This window comes from Scatophagus argus, chromosome 22 (assembly GCF_020382885.2).
Source record: "Scatophagus argus isolate fScaArg1 chromosome 22, fScaArg1.pri, whole genome shotgun sequence".
Taxonomy (NCBI): Eukaryota; Metazoa; Chordata; class Actinopteri; family Scatophagidae; genus Scatophagus; species Scatophagus argus.
The window spans coordinates 14,921,597-14,936,074 of record NC_058514.1 but is presented as its reverse complement, the minus strand read 5'-3'; positions in this window follow the sequence as shown (position 1 = coordinate 14,936,074).

The window sequence follows — 14,478 nt, the reverse complement described above, 5'->3', positions numbered from 1 at the left end:
CATAAACACCAGCTGCAGAGATCAGTGGTACCACGGTGGCTCAGTGGTTAGGACTGTCAAAGCAAGAAGATCCTTGGCTTGATTCCCTGCTGTGCATTTCTGTGGGGTTTGCATGTTCTCTGCATGCTTGCGTGGGTTTCATCCGGTCTCCCACACCATGAAATGATTTATATTTTCCTCCTGCCTGCACCCTCGCCTGAGGCACCGGTTCCTGGGCGTGGTACAGTGGCTGCCCTCTGTTCCTCAGGGAGTTAAGTGCAGACAAGAAGTTACACTATGCTGTGTGATTGTACATGACAAAACAGATTCTTTTTCAAAAAGGCCCTCATTATGATTCTCCTCATGATCAGGCAGTGTTTCCATCAACTGACAAAAACCTAACTGTTCAATTCATTTGTTAAAAGCTTTACACAGTGATTAGGCTTGTGCCAATCAGCATATATTGATAATTGGAAGGGATGAGCAATGATTTGAGAGATGAGATTTTTTTTTTTTTTTTGCTCTCTGCTTGCTCAGAGAGAATAGTTAATGTTATGTATATGACTATGGACTATCTTGTACATGTATCATGTATGGAACATAATGCTGTGATGTTGTTGTTCTCAGTTCTGCAGTGAGTATGTTGAATGGCTTTTATGGAACATAAACAGCACTAGCACGAGGCTAACTTTAACCGTTAAGTGTCCCTGAACTCCGTGTCATACCAAGCAAAGTGAGATGGACTTTTGAAAGGGTTAATGCAAGTTGTTACTTTTTTAAACATTACGACTGATGGTGCATTCCAAGTTGAAGTACAAGTCGGGAAACCAAGATGAATTTCTACCAGGTTAACAGCCATCTTGGATTTGGTGAGGTCCGACTTCAGAAGGCGGTCCAATTGACATTTCTGACTAGAAACTTGGGAATTCCAACTTCCCAACTGAAATGGAATGCACCATGAGCCATCCATGCTGGCGTTTCACTGGTGTATTGCGACTCAGCTCCTTATACCCTGTCCTACTCCTGCCTCCCTGTGACAAATGTATCTCCTATCTGCGATATTCAGTAACCACAACTGGACAATATGAAAATAGAAGTGATTGCTCAACTCCACTGTACATTCTGTTAATTTATGCTAACATTTTTACAAATAAGAACTTGAACCAGGAAGAGAGGGCATTTTTATTACCTTGATGGATAAATACCAAACTTGGCGAGAATTCTCACCAGTATATTCTCTCTGTGTTTACTTAATGGTTTATTTGTGCTAGATCTACCCTTAAAAATATGTCAGGCATGGTTGGCCATGTAAGTAATAGAAAGGCTTTGAAAAATGGGGTCCTGCTGAATGGAAAGAGTGCAGCATGAAGGACACCACAACCTCTGCTACCATTCTTCAAAGAGAGAAATGCATTTTAGCATGGTCTGTGTGCAGGTGTGTGTGAGTGTGAGTTTGAGGTAAAAAGCAGAGCAATGCTTCTCCGTTAGGGACAAAGTGTTATTTTATGATATGTACCCTTACTTGATGCATATAGGCATCATCTCATGTCATCACCCTGGTATTCTGCCAAAATACAACTGGGAACCTCAAGCTGAGATTTAAATGTTTGCTAAAGTGAAAAGGAGACCGTGAGGTAACGTTGAAATGATGATTGTGACTCTCTCTCTCTCTTTCTCTCTCTCTCTCTCTCTGTGTGTGTGTGTGGGTGTGTGTGTGTGTGTGTGTGTGTGTGGTTTCCCAGGGAATGGGCAAGTGAGCCTCCTCTGTCTGTGCATTTTCATTCTTTCTCCAGCTACATAATATACTTTGGAAAAATGATGTTATTAATATGGAAATTATTATTAACATCATAAATTACAGCAGAACTACAGGATTTAACTGAACGATGACTACATGGCTGTTTAATGTCGTTATTTTTTTGGTCTTCAAAGGTCCATGATGCAACCCAGTGAATACTAACTTCTAAATATAATGTAGATGAATCTTCTTCTAAAGTCTGAAAAAAGAACAGAGGATTCATTAGTTAAACTTTAGAATATAGTTTAACTTAAAAAATAGAATAAAATTATTATTATTATTATTATTATTATTATTAAGCACTATGATAGTCTTACAATTGTGTGCTTGTCCTTCCTTCAGCATCATTATGAAACCACCCAGTCCAAAGTTTATTTTGATAGCTCAACTGCTACCTTATGGATGATTTTATCTATAAATTTTAAGATAAAGTTTGTGATTGTGACATTGCCTATGGAAGGCATTATTTGTAACTTTCTCTTAATATGGTCTTTAATTGTGTACTGTGATTATTCTGTATGTGTAAATCTCCTATGAAATGAAAATGAAATTCTTCTTCTTATTATTGTATAAAAAGGTCAAAAAGCACTGAAAAATAATGAAAACTTTAGTATCCTTTGGAGAAAAAAAAAGTTAGCGTTACGCATAATGCACATGATGTGTACTAAAAGAGCTCTATAAGCAGGTTCAGGAACAGGTGGGGTGAAGTTGCCGCAGTAAAAAAATGTTTCCATAGACATAAAAAGACCGTCTTGTGTACTGTAAATGTGAAGGCTTGCCAGCAAGGATTATGCCAGATGGCTTCCTCCTGAAGCATAGCTTACCCATATGTCAATCCACAGTAATGACTCCCATCAGGTTAGCAGAAGGGAGAAAGGTTACGTGCTCAGCCATAGATTTCAACTGTTCCAAGAGACACTGGTGAGGCTGATATGAAACATTTGGATGATTACGGCCTGTTTGTTATTTTAAGTTTCTAGACACTGAAACAATGAAATGTTATTGAAATGAAACATTTCTGGAAAGAATGAAAGCAAATTTGAAAACACATGACTAATATTAACATTCAGGATGTCAGATGATGTGATGAATGATCTTTCTTCTTTTTAAATGATAAATTATGAGGAATAAAGTTGTCCTTCAATGTGATTGATCAGCTTAGGTCAAAGGTTTGATTGTCTCATTTGTCATTTCCAGTGGCAGATAAAGACGGTCATTTATCCTGCGCCTTAGCTCGATCTCTACTGGTCTCCTCAAATCTGCAGCCATTTGGCTTCAAAATGTCCGATTTACACTGTAACCATACACACGTTTTCATAGCAGGCTGACTGGAAGGACTTCATTTCCAATGAAAAGACTGCATTTTCTATGGCTGAAGTTCTACTGAAAGCTCCAAGGACGAATCTTTGTGCTGCAAGAGAAAATCTCAGTACCTTCAACGAAAGGTTAACAACACAAATTCAATATGTCACGGTCTCCATGGATGCAAGATAAAGACTTTTTTTTTTTTAATTATTAAAGTCGTACAGTAGATTCACTGTGACTGCAGCATATTTTTCAAACACCTTTTCATCCGGATAGATTGGCAGTTTGAGTAGAAAAGAACTCAGAAACTTTTCATTTATTGTTCAGCGATGAGGCTATTTTAATTCTGTTCAGGTAAGTGAATAAAAAATGTCATTTATGAAAATATGTGCTTTTTATCACGAGGAGTCAAAAGAAACTCAATGTGCTGTCTTAAAGCGCTTATCTTATCCAGGCTTCATCAGTTCTGTAGAAACTAGAATTGATCAATCATTTCGTCAGTTCTGCAAAAATTGATAAAAAAATTAGCTGATAAATTAATAAGCTCTGATATGCTGATAAACAAGTGACAATTTCAGACATGACTTGAAAACCAAAACATCTGCATCTGATAAGACCCTTCAGGTGTTTTTTATTGTCGCTGATGTGGACCTCTGCCCAGGATGAAGACGCTGAGAGATACATAAAATTATCACGCCAATAAGACTGTTAAAAGTATGAAGGTGTGATAAGGCTAAGATAATTTAAGAATTATTATGAGAACTGGGGGTGGCATGGTGGTGCAGTGGTTAACCCTGTCACCTCACAGCAAGAGGGTTCCAGGTTCTGTGTGGAGTTTGCATGTTCTCCCTGTGCCTGAGTGGGTTTTCTCCAGGTACTCCAGCTTCCTCCCACAATACCAAAAACATGCACATTAGGTTAACTGGCTACTCTACGTCGCCCCTAAGTTAGAGTGTGTTCGGGGCAGCTGGCGTATGTCTGCAACGCAACACAGACGTCGGACAGAATGTCAGCAATGGTGTTTCTTCATACTGTGTTGATAATGTTAGTTAGTTTTTTTGTTGTTTTTTTTAAAATGTTTTAAACTAATTCTGACCATAGCTTACAAACTGCAATATATTGCATCTAGCAGCTAAAGCTAACATTATGTTGACTGTTTCTCTTAATGACTGTCAGCACACACATCACCCTTGTCCAGGTGGAGTTTTTATTTATAACTGGGTCCCAGACAGTCGGTCTTGTGATGTAATCCACTATCAGCCAAGAAATCAGCCACAGAAATTGGTATTTGGAAAGATTGTTTTTTGACAGCCACTTTGACTTTGTTTTCTCAAGTGTGATTTTGGAAGCTGAAGTCCCATGTGCACATGCACTGTGTCACAAGATGAGCAGAGCATTTGGAGGCAGATGCAAGACACAGTAGATGCAACTTATTTATTGAAAATAACAAAAACAGAACCACAGTAGGAGGCAAACAGAGCAGATAACTCAACAAAGAACTGAGCTGATAGGCCGAGGAAAACGCTGGGATTTGGACAGAACTGACAGGGTCGATGCAGGGCAGGCGTGCCGTCAAGACAGGTGCTAGGAAGAAGGAAAGTGAAGGAAGGAGGCCACACCCACAGAGAGAGAAAGAAGAGCAGTGGGAAAAGGAAATACAGGAAAACACAGAGAAAACCACTGAAGGCACAAATGTGACCAAGACACACTGAGAAATCATCTTTACAGCTTTTTAAATTGCTGTTACACTTTTTTAAATGCAAAATCCATGTGAGAGATTTTTCTTACACATGTGTGGAGGTCTGTAAGCTGACAGTTTATTTGTGACCAGTAGCACATAATGACTTGTGTTTAAGACTATGACTCGGGTTTTCATTGTCAACATGACTGTATAAATGTATTAGGTTACAAAAACTTTGGTGTGGTTAATATAATTTCTTCTCATAAATACACGCAGGGTAGATGTGAAACCTCCATCAGCCGAAACTCCAGGTTTTAGTTTTCTTGTTTATTTTTTCTTTTCTTTTTTTTTGAATAAAGAAATCTCCTTCATTCATTTTTCATTCGATCTCAAAAGCTGTCTATGCAGCATTTAGATTTAGAAACTGCCTGACCGCTCAGCAGCTACTTTGTGTTTCTCCTTCTTTATTGATTGATTTATTTATTTTATTTCAGATCTTTAAGAGCGGAGTCAACATTGCGTACACAGAGGTTGGTTTCTCTGCTTTTGAGATGCCACCATTTTAGCACTGCAGTTCACCTCTGTGCCTGTTGCCAAGCAACTCCTGTCACTTTGGGGATGCGGACCGAATGCAGGAGCTGCTGTGGTATTTCCATGATGTTTTGCACCACACACCTTGGGTTTTCATGTCATCCACGCACAGTAAAACATGCTTATTCTATAGAAATGCATTACTCCTACTTGGGAGTGTTTTCCAGAAAACAGAAAAGCTAAAATAACTGGCCGTGCATGGACTGTAGAAACGATGCAGCAAATAAACTGACTTTTAGTCCCACCTTTGTGAACTACTACACATTAAAATAAATAAATAAAAATTACATCACACACATAAGCCTGTGAATATTCTCATTCATCCAGGTCATGGTTATCTCAAGGAAATTCAATCGAACGCAACTGGACTTCGTTATTTGTCTTTGAAGACGTTTCACCTCTCACCCAAGAGGCTTCATCAGTTCATGCTCGCTTGACTAGACTGGACTGGGCTTCTGTGCTGCAGCTGCAGTCTGGTGCGTGAGTGTCTGGTGGAGAGCAGTGAAGCATTTGATGGTGGAAGTAGGATGCTGTTTCCTCTTTAAGATAGAGAGAAATTATTTAAGAATTTTCAATCATGGCTGCGGTCTCATTCAGATCTTCCAACATGTTCTTGACACAGATTTGTCCAATCCACATCAGAATTCTCAGGTGTCACATCCCTCCCTGATGAACCTTCATCAACATCCCTCAAAGGTCACTGTATTAACAGTCATCAGTTTCTGTTCGCCATGGTCCTACTTGTCTTCCTCTCTCTACCGGCACTGTGGGAGTGTTGTTTCCCGGCTCAGGAGTCACTTGTTGGTCTGGCACAGCTTCGCTCTGTAAAACATGGCTGCCTACGAGCTGCGTGCATAGCGCCTGTTTTTACCCTCTACGGCAGCTTGATGGATATAGTGCGTTCCTGCCGCCGCCTGAAACACTTCAGCTACGTCTGCTTGAGAATTCTGCCGGAAAGGATGGACATGCTCCCCGTGCAGTGTGTCTGAGGTGGAGGGGGGAGTGGTGTGTATGTGTTTGTGTGTGTGTGTGTGTGTGTGTGTGTGTGTGTGCTGCATTTAGGTTACATACAGACAGACACAGCTCCCTTTCTTTTCCCTTGTGTCCTTTCTCAAATTGGTTCAGAATTTTTATCTTTGTTCAGACAGCTGCACTATGCAAGAGTTCAGTGTAAAGATACACCTGTTTATTCGGCCTGAGTCAAATACTGGGTGTATGGTTAATGACAGGGCCGCATAAAAAAACTGAATGAACATGAACGAAATTACAGACTGACAAAAGTTGCTTACAGTAAATGGAAAAAATGTGGTGCACCTGATCCTGTTAAACAATAGTTAATATTGTTTGGCCACATTGCTTAGACATATTGTTTTTGTGCTTCTTGGCAGATTAGTGAAAGTAACATCAAAATAATTTTTCCTTCACATTGAAATATTGAGTAGTCTCTTCTGTTCTGTAGTACTTTTTGATTATGGGTTGCATTCACAGTTCTTCTTTGCTTTGCTGTTCATGTTTACCAGTTACATTTATTGTTAATTTTTAAATTATCTGTGATAATCCAGTAAGCTTTCAATTGATTTAATTACCTTAGGTTAGGGAATTTTCTCAACCCACGAAGGAATATTTAATCTTTTGTTTTTTGGAAAACTTAACTGTCAGTTGGCTGTTCAGGTAGGTCAAAGGTCAAAAGTGCCACTAACTCTTTGTCAAACACAATACATGTTTGAGCATGATACAGCGCCAAAAAGATGAACCTATCACAGTGATTGCATTTCCATCACAATTATAATGACAAGAGTCACTGTTTCTTCAGTCTGAACAAGACAGAAATACATCTGGAAAGGTCTTGGCTCTCAGGAACATGTTTGGGGAGGAGGTGTAGGTGAAACTTTGCAGTTACACCAGAGATGACCTACATCAGCCAGCTAAGTAAAAGATAAGAAGGGGAGCTGGAGCCTATCCCAGCTGACTACGGGCGAGAGGCGGGGTACATCCTGGACTGGTCGCCAGTCAATCGCAGGGCCAACACACAAAGACAAACAACCACACACTCTCACACTCACACCTAGGGGCAATTTAGAGTAGCCAATTAACCTAATGTTCATGTTTTTGGTATTGTGGGAGGAAGCCGGAGAACCCGGAGAAAACCCACGCAGGCACAGGGAGAACATGCAAACTCCACATAGAAGGGCCCAGACCGGGATTCGAACCTGGAACCCTCTTGCTATGAGGCGACAGTGCTAACCACCGCCCTCTCTGATTGGACCTGCCAGGAAAAACCCTAAAGGAAGGCGTCCAAGAGGTTTCCTCTTCAGATGTCCAAACCACCTCAACTGACTCTTTTCTATACAGAGGAGTAGCAGTTCTTTGCCAAGCTCAATTTGGATGTTTGGATGCAGGCTTGAATTTGAATGTTCTCTTCTGCTGTATTATGCCACGGATGAGTCAACATCCTTCTAACTCCAATTTAGTTGATTGCCATGTTTTCAACTGTTACATTCTTCTCTTGAAAAGCTGATGACCTCCACACTCAAGAAGCCCTCTCAACACCTCTCTGAAAAAACACAGTTGTGTTTTCCTTTGTGTCTTAAAAGCTGGGACTGGAACTTCCCCTCCCGACCCTGACAGGAAGTGATATGTGCTGAGATTTGTCTGAGCTGCATTCCTACCACTATGATCCCACTCACACTCAGACAGACACCTTCAGCTGTAAGTGTGATGCCCGAGATACCCGGCGCTTAGACGCTGCTAATTAAATGATGCTAATGAAACAAAGAGGCCTGCAGAACCGGCTCGTCTTACCTGATACTGCAGCCGATCACTTGATGGCAATCTGAGGCAGATGGCCTGCAGCCACAAGGGGGAAAGGAAATGGGCTCAAATATTTACTCATTTCTTTTTTGCTATATTTTAATAAAGTAGAAAGGTTAAGGCTTTGCATTCCTTTGCATTCCATCGCTGATTATATCACTTATTATACTTATGCTGCTGTGGCTGGAGGCATTATGTTTTCAGGTTATTCATACACACAAACGTTAAAACGATGACTCAGGAACGCATGCCACAAACGTCCACTTTGAATCAAGGATGAACTGATTAGAATGGTGGTCAGATGTCACTGTGAGTCCACAAATGTGGATAATATGTACTGTGTATCAAAAAACAAGACAAAAAAGACTAAAATGTGCAAAAAGAAGCTATATCAGACTCTTAATTCCTCTGGCCACCTTAAAATATTTTCAACAAGAAGTTTTACCCTTGGTCTTATACAAGTAACACTTACATTTTCACCTTCATTTTTCTCAACCTCGTTCTCAGGCTCACTGTCACGCTCGCTCTTGCTTTCTGCTTGCAGGAGTGTCAGCAGCTTGTTGTAATAATAATTCACCCTCACTAACATCACCTGGGTTTGCAAGTTCTGCTAGTTTCCTCTTTGAATTGAAACTGAAAGTAAAAGACCAAAAATGGGTAAATTACCTACAGTAAAGGCAACACTGTACTGTAGAAATTTTATATATATACTGTATGTATATATATATATACATATATATGCACATGCATATTCTAAATGTATGAGAGTCATACTATATGCTCTACAGGTACAGAGCAAAGGGTGCTGCCTAAAACACCTCTAGGTCTTCACAGAAACCTTCGTGGCAAATCCAGTAAGAACTTTGAAGCTGAAAAACATCAATAGCAAAAATGGTAACCGGATTACAACGGGCTGACAACCGTGAGATGTGTAAGACTGCAGGCGTTAGACCTGGCATCTGCTTTAGCTGCACGTATGTTAGTGGTCTTGTGTCCCTGAACACACCGAGTGACTGACTGATGCTGGGGACTCCAGTGCTGTAATGCTGCTGTAAGGTACTTTGGAGAAAGCGTGTGGTGTTACAGTAAAAATGGGATTTTGTATGTACCTTGTGAAGAGCAGTAAGTAGGTAGGTGGGGTGGAACGAAAACAACAAGAGGAGGACAGGAAATTAGAAATCCAATCAAGACAGAGTGCACAGACAATGTTGGCGGTGATAATTTTGTGCCCGGTTGCAATTCATCAATATCAAGAAGAAGAAGAGGAAACATGCACGTGGGTTTGTGGGTTCTTGAGGATACACAGACATCCTTGAAAAATCTCTGCGTGAAGGGCGCAATCTTTTGTGGAAATTACAGACATCCTTGAAATTCTGCCGTTTGAGGATCCTTCCTTGATTTTCAGAAGCACCCAGAATCTCCAGTAACACCAGAACAAATTAGTACATTTTAATTAAGCATATTAAAGATAATATTAGGCTAAAGAATTAAAAAACAATTCATCAGCAGACTGGATGGCAGTTGGTTTGATTATCACCAGCTGGGCACTTCCACTGTCAGAAACTGCGTCGAGTTAAGTGACCACCTCCACTCACCACATGGCCCTGCTCATTAGCTTCACACTTGCTTTTAGGTGTGTCTTGTCATGAACGTTAAAGTGACACATGTGAAAATGTTGACCTCTTGTGATCATTAGGGTTCATGGAAATTATTCACTCTTATGACTCTTAACTTTTAGACTTTAGGATCATGTTGGTCAGAAAAGGACATGGACGTCTGTTTTGTGGTGAAGGGTAGACCTATGAATTTTTGTTTCTTGATGATTTACTTGAGGAAATTTGGGTTCCTTGTTGTGTACATATCATCCATAAAACAACAGCAAAAGAGGGAAGTCAGCAATCTTTCATCTTGCTCTTTATATCAAGTGCAGGACATCAAATCTAAAATAAAAAAATAAGAATAAAAAATAATAGCTGCTAAGTTAAACAGTAAGCCTGTACATTTGTCTTTCTTAATTGAAACCAAACTTAGGAGGCATCTTAATTAACTTTGGTTCTGCAAAAGAAAGTTTTCTCTCGCTTGAGGCTAATCTGGTTGTCTGAGAGTGACGACCCTGTCTGACTGTTCTTTGAAGTAAGCCTGAATATAGGGTCATGCTCAACGAATGTCACCTGCTGATAACGAGACAGGTGATATTCCTTTTGTTAAGCAGGACCCTGGAGGTCCCTGGTGCTTAACTACATGTGGATTAATAAACTGATAAGCTTAATGAATCCTGACTATCAGAGAAGGTGAAAAGGGGCTAATGGAAGTAATTACCTTTCCTGATCTGTCCACTGAAGGGCAAGCCTGTCCTAATACACATGATAAAACAAGGGATAAAATCCACTGTGAGGAATGGAAATGAAATTTGTCATTCGTTAAACATTACCCACATGGACACACTATTTGCATGGCTAAGTGAGAATTTTATGGGGCGCTGAATGGTGATGAGTGATTTGACTTTGAAAACAACAAGGGTCAGGTTTTCTGCATTGTCCTGCTTCAGTGCTGTTTAAATGAATCTAAGCAAATGACACACACATTACACATTTAGATAAAGCGTTGACCGATTGGTTTGCCAATATTTATTTGACCCATCTGAGTGCCACTGATGTTTGTTTTAAATCGATACCGAGCGTCTATAGGGACTGTTAAATTGGGTGGGGATGGTTGATTAACTCTAAGCATCACTCACAACAAAAGCCTCACCTATGAATGTGCGTGCGTGGGCAGTCCCTGTACAATTCAACACTGAATTCATTTCCTTCAGAAACCATGTCCTTCACCGCCCTTCAGTGTAATTGAAACACATGGACTGAGCTGAGCGCTAACACATGGACTCCGGGGATTTTTCGTTTACCTTCTCTGGTCGACTGATATTTGAAAGATTTGTGTGGGTGACAGCTTAACACCTTTAACATAAGCAGTGGCTGTTTGGACTTAAGGCTAGAGAGGCACTATGGTCCCTAAACAGACTGAAATCTGCAGTATCCCCATACATTATGCATAAAGGAAAAATGCACAGCAGTGCATCCAGTCACATGCTCTAAACTGCAAGACATACAGTACATAATGTTTAAAGTAGACCTTGCAGCCTGAAGTTGTTCCTTTGCAGAGTTGTGGCTTATGCACACAACTATCAGTTCACATACACCACACATCTGTCTCATCTGTCAGACCTACCATTCATCAGACTTTAAGAAGCAATTCACATTAAAGCTGCACAAATGAATAATTTTACAGTAACAATGGCTCAGACTAAATATAATGTGAAAAATTCCACAGAGAATTATGATCGAAGTCAGCAAGTCCCCTCAACTCTATAAGGTTTTAGCACCTTTCAGCTCCTTGCTTTGGATTGACAGCTGCAATTTCACTATTTTTGGTTCAGTCTCATTGATCCTGTCAACGTTTACAGCTGCAGCAGATGCACAAGATAACTGAAGGTGAAAAGGGAAAAAAAAGAAATAAAATAAAATTGTAAAAAGTCACACATTTCTCTTGTGATCACAGCACCTGTTGTCAAAAGGTGAAAATCTCTCATAAATACCGAAAAAACCTTTAGTTTTAGGCATGAAATTATAAATCAAATATTTAGTCACTTGATTCAAAGCACAATAGGCACACTATCTGTTTCTCTGTTTGTCTGCTCTCTCCTTTTGACCTCATAATTTTCTTTATTTGTTTAACAGCTCGGCTCATCAGCAGAGGACCAAACAAGCCACCGAGCATCATTAGTCATGCAAACTGCCTCACACTCACTTATGAAAGAAAACCTGATGGAGTGCCCCTCTCACTGCGGGAGAACGCTACGGAGGGTGGCCAGATGTTGCTGCTGAGGGAAATGAACAGTGGGCACAGAGGTTGAAAAATGGACAGATTGATTCCTCTTGGTCAACAACACAACTAAAAGCACTTTATTCTCAGCTGCACTGGGGAATTAAACTCTAAGATGGACATGTTTTACAGCAAAGTGCAGGACAGAAGGACAATTAGCCGACAATTAGTTGTCAGGAATCATTGTGAAAAAAGAACTGAGCAAGACCTGCTGGTATGTATGATATTTTGCAGCATAAAGACAGATGAATTCATTACTCAAGAGCTGGAAGACAAAAGTAATAGTTTTATTCACAATGCATATTACTCTGCATATTACTGTCTGAGGAGAGAATTTTATTCAGAATAACTACTGCAGGTGAATGATGCTGCTCACTCAAGCTGTGAAATTGTTTTTTTTTTGTTGTTGTTTTTTTATTTTTTTTCCAAAGCAACCAGGCAGCAAAATAAAAAGTTAACAAAATCATTTGCATCTGTTTAAGGCAGGAAAAACTGCTGCCTGACATCAATCAGTCGGTGCTGTTAAACCGCACATCAGCTTCACAAAAGGCTGCGCTCTCTCTGGATGAGCCTCGTTGAAGGCTTTTTGAATTAAACCGTTCGTCCTGTAGTACTTGCGAAGTCCAATTTTGTGAAGTGTTACGGCCTCATCATACTGTAACAGTAGGTGAAATTACCCCAGGATGAATTGCACACACCGTGCTGACACTGGCGACATTGTCTTTGCAGTTTTCTGAGTGCTGTGATGCTAATTCAGCCAGACATTTCCCACCTGAGAATCTGAATGGCATACCTGCTGTCATACGCACTCTTTCCTCTGTCACCTAAAAGGGTATTTTTCCTCTTCTTCTTTGGCCTTTTTCAAACAAACTACATCCATTAATGGTATCAAAGTGCTTAAGTAAACAAGCATCTACTCACGAACGGAAAGCGTATGATTGTGACAGCGTGAGAAGTAAAATGTCTAGTGACTAGTCTAGTCTAGTTATTTTATTCCCTAACAATTTCTCCAGTCTCCAGGAAATCAATTATATCACAGGAAAGAAAATAAACTCACAAAATGTCATGGAAGGAAATATTCTCAACACAAACAAGATAACACATTTGACTGAAGAGTTTAATTAAGAACTGCCAAAGTATACCGACTAATTGTTTATCTCCAAGTGAGGGGAAGGCACAGGTCTGCAAACAGGTGCTGATTATCATGAGTAACTGGGTTTTAATTGGAAACATAGTTGTCAGGGATTTTTTAAATGTCAGCTTTGGGCGTTTTGAACAGAACCAAATGCCATGCCTCTGTTGTAATGAGTTAAATTAATGTCAGTAAACCACAGTAAATCACTCAGAAACCAACTGGACTGACAGACTGCACTACAATTAAGATATGTGAAATTTGTGTGTGTGTGTGTGTGTGAGAGAGAGAGAGTTTTTTGGTGAACTGCACCTTTAAGCTCTCACTCCAAAAGCACAGTCTCTATGTTCATCTTCTCTACTTTACTTCTCAACAACATCATCTCCTTTTCATTTGTTAGCCAGCTAAGCACTAATTAGATGTAGCCTGCAAGTTGTTGTTGAAGTTTGCGTCGCATAGCAACAACAGGGACATAAGGTTCCTCACTGCCTTTGAGCTCCAGTTCTCCGCGGTTCTAATGACGCTCCCGGTTTTGCTTTGCGCTTCGGCTTATCGGTAAATGAGACCCTGCCTCTGAATGATGTCTATGGCTTCATCTTTCATTAGCAGAAAACTGAAAGACTAACTCCCTCTCTAATAAGCACTAAAAGGCAGAGAAAGCAGAGGAAGAGCGGCTGTGTATATATCAAGTCAGATAGCACCCAGCCGTGCCTGCCTCGCTGTGCTCTGCTCCCCACCAGCAACAATAGATGGCTAAAAGACTGCTAAATTGCCCAGTGATTGCTTTTACGCTCCTCTGTCCTTTTTCATAAATGAGGTGTAAGTGTTCAGTGACACACAGCTCTACCTGACAGCTGTGGTCACTCCTCAGGCTCCAGCTGGCTTTTTTCCCCTCTCTTCTTCCTGTTTTGCTGTTTGCTCAGACAGAAGCTGACAGGGAGAGTAAATGCCAGTTGGGCTAATATGTTAAAAGGTCTCTCTCTCTGTACCTCTGTCGCTCCCTCTTAAACTCTTATGTCTTTGTTTGCTCATGTTTCCCCTGCACCATGGTTGGTTGACTGGGGACTTTATAAAACCAGGGGTTTAGAAGTTTTGGAAAGACTCACTTGTTTGGTACTGAATACACTTCCTTATTTAGGCAATAATTTTGACATTTTTTCGACTGTATTTTATTAAGGCAAAGTTTCTGTATAGTTGATTGTTTTTAGAAAGAAAAGTTCTGCAAATGAAATGTGTTTACATTAAAAAAAAAAAAAAGGTATTGAGTATTATGTTGGTATTGGTGCTGGGATAACACTACAA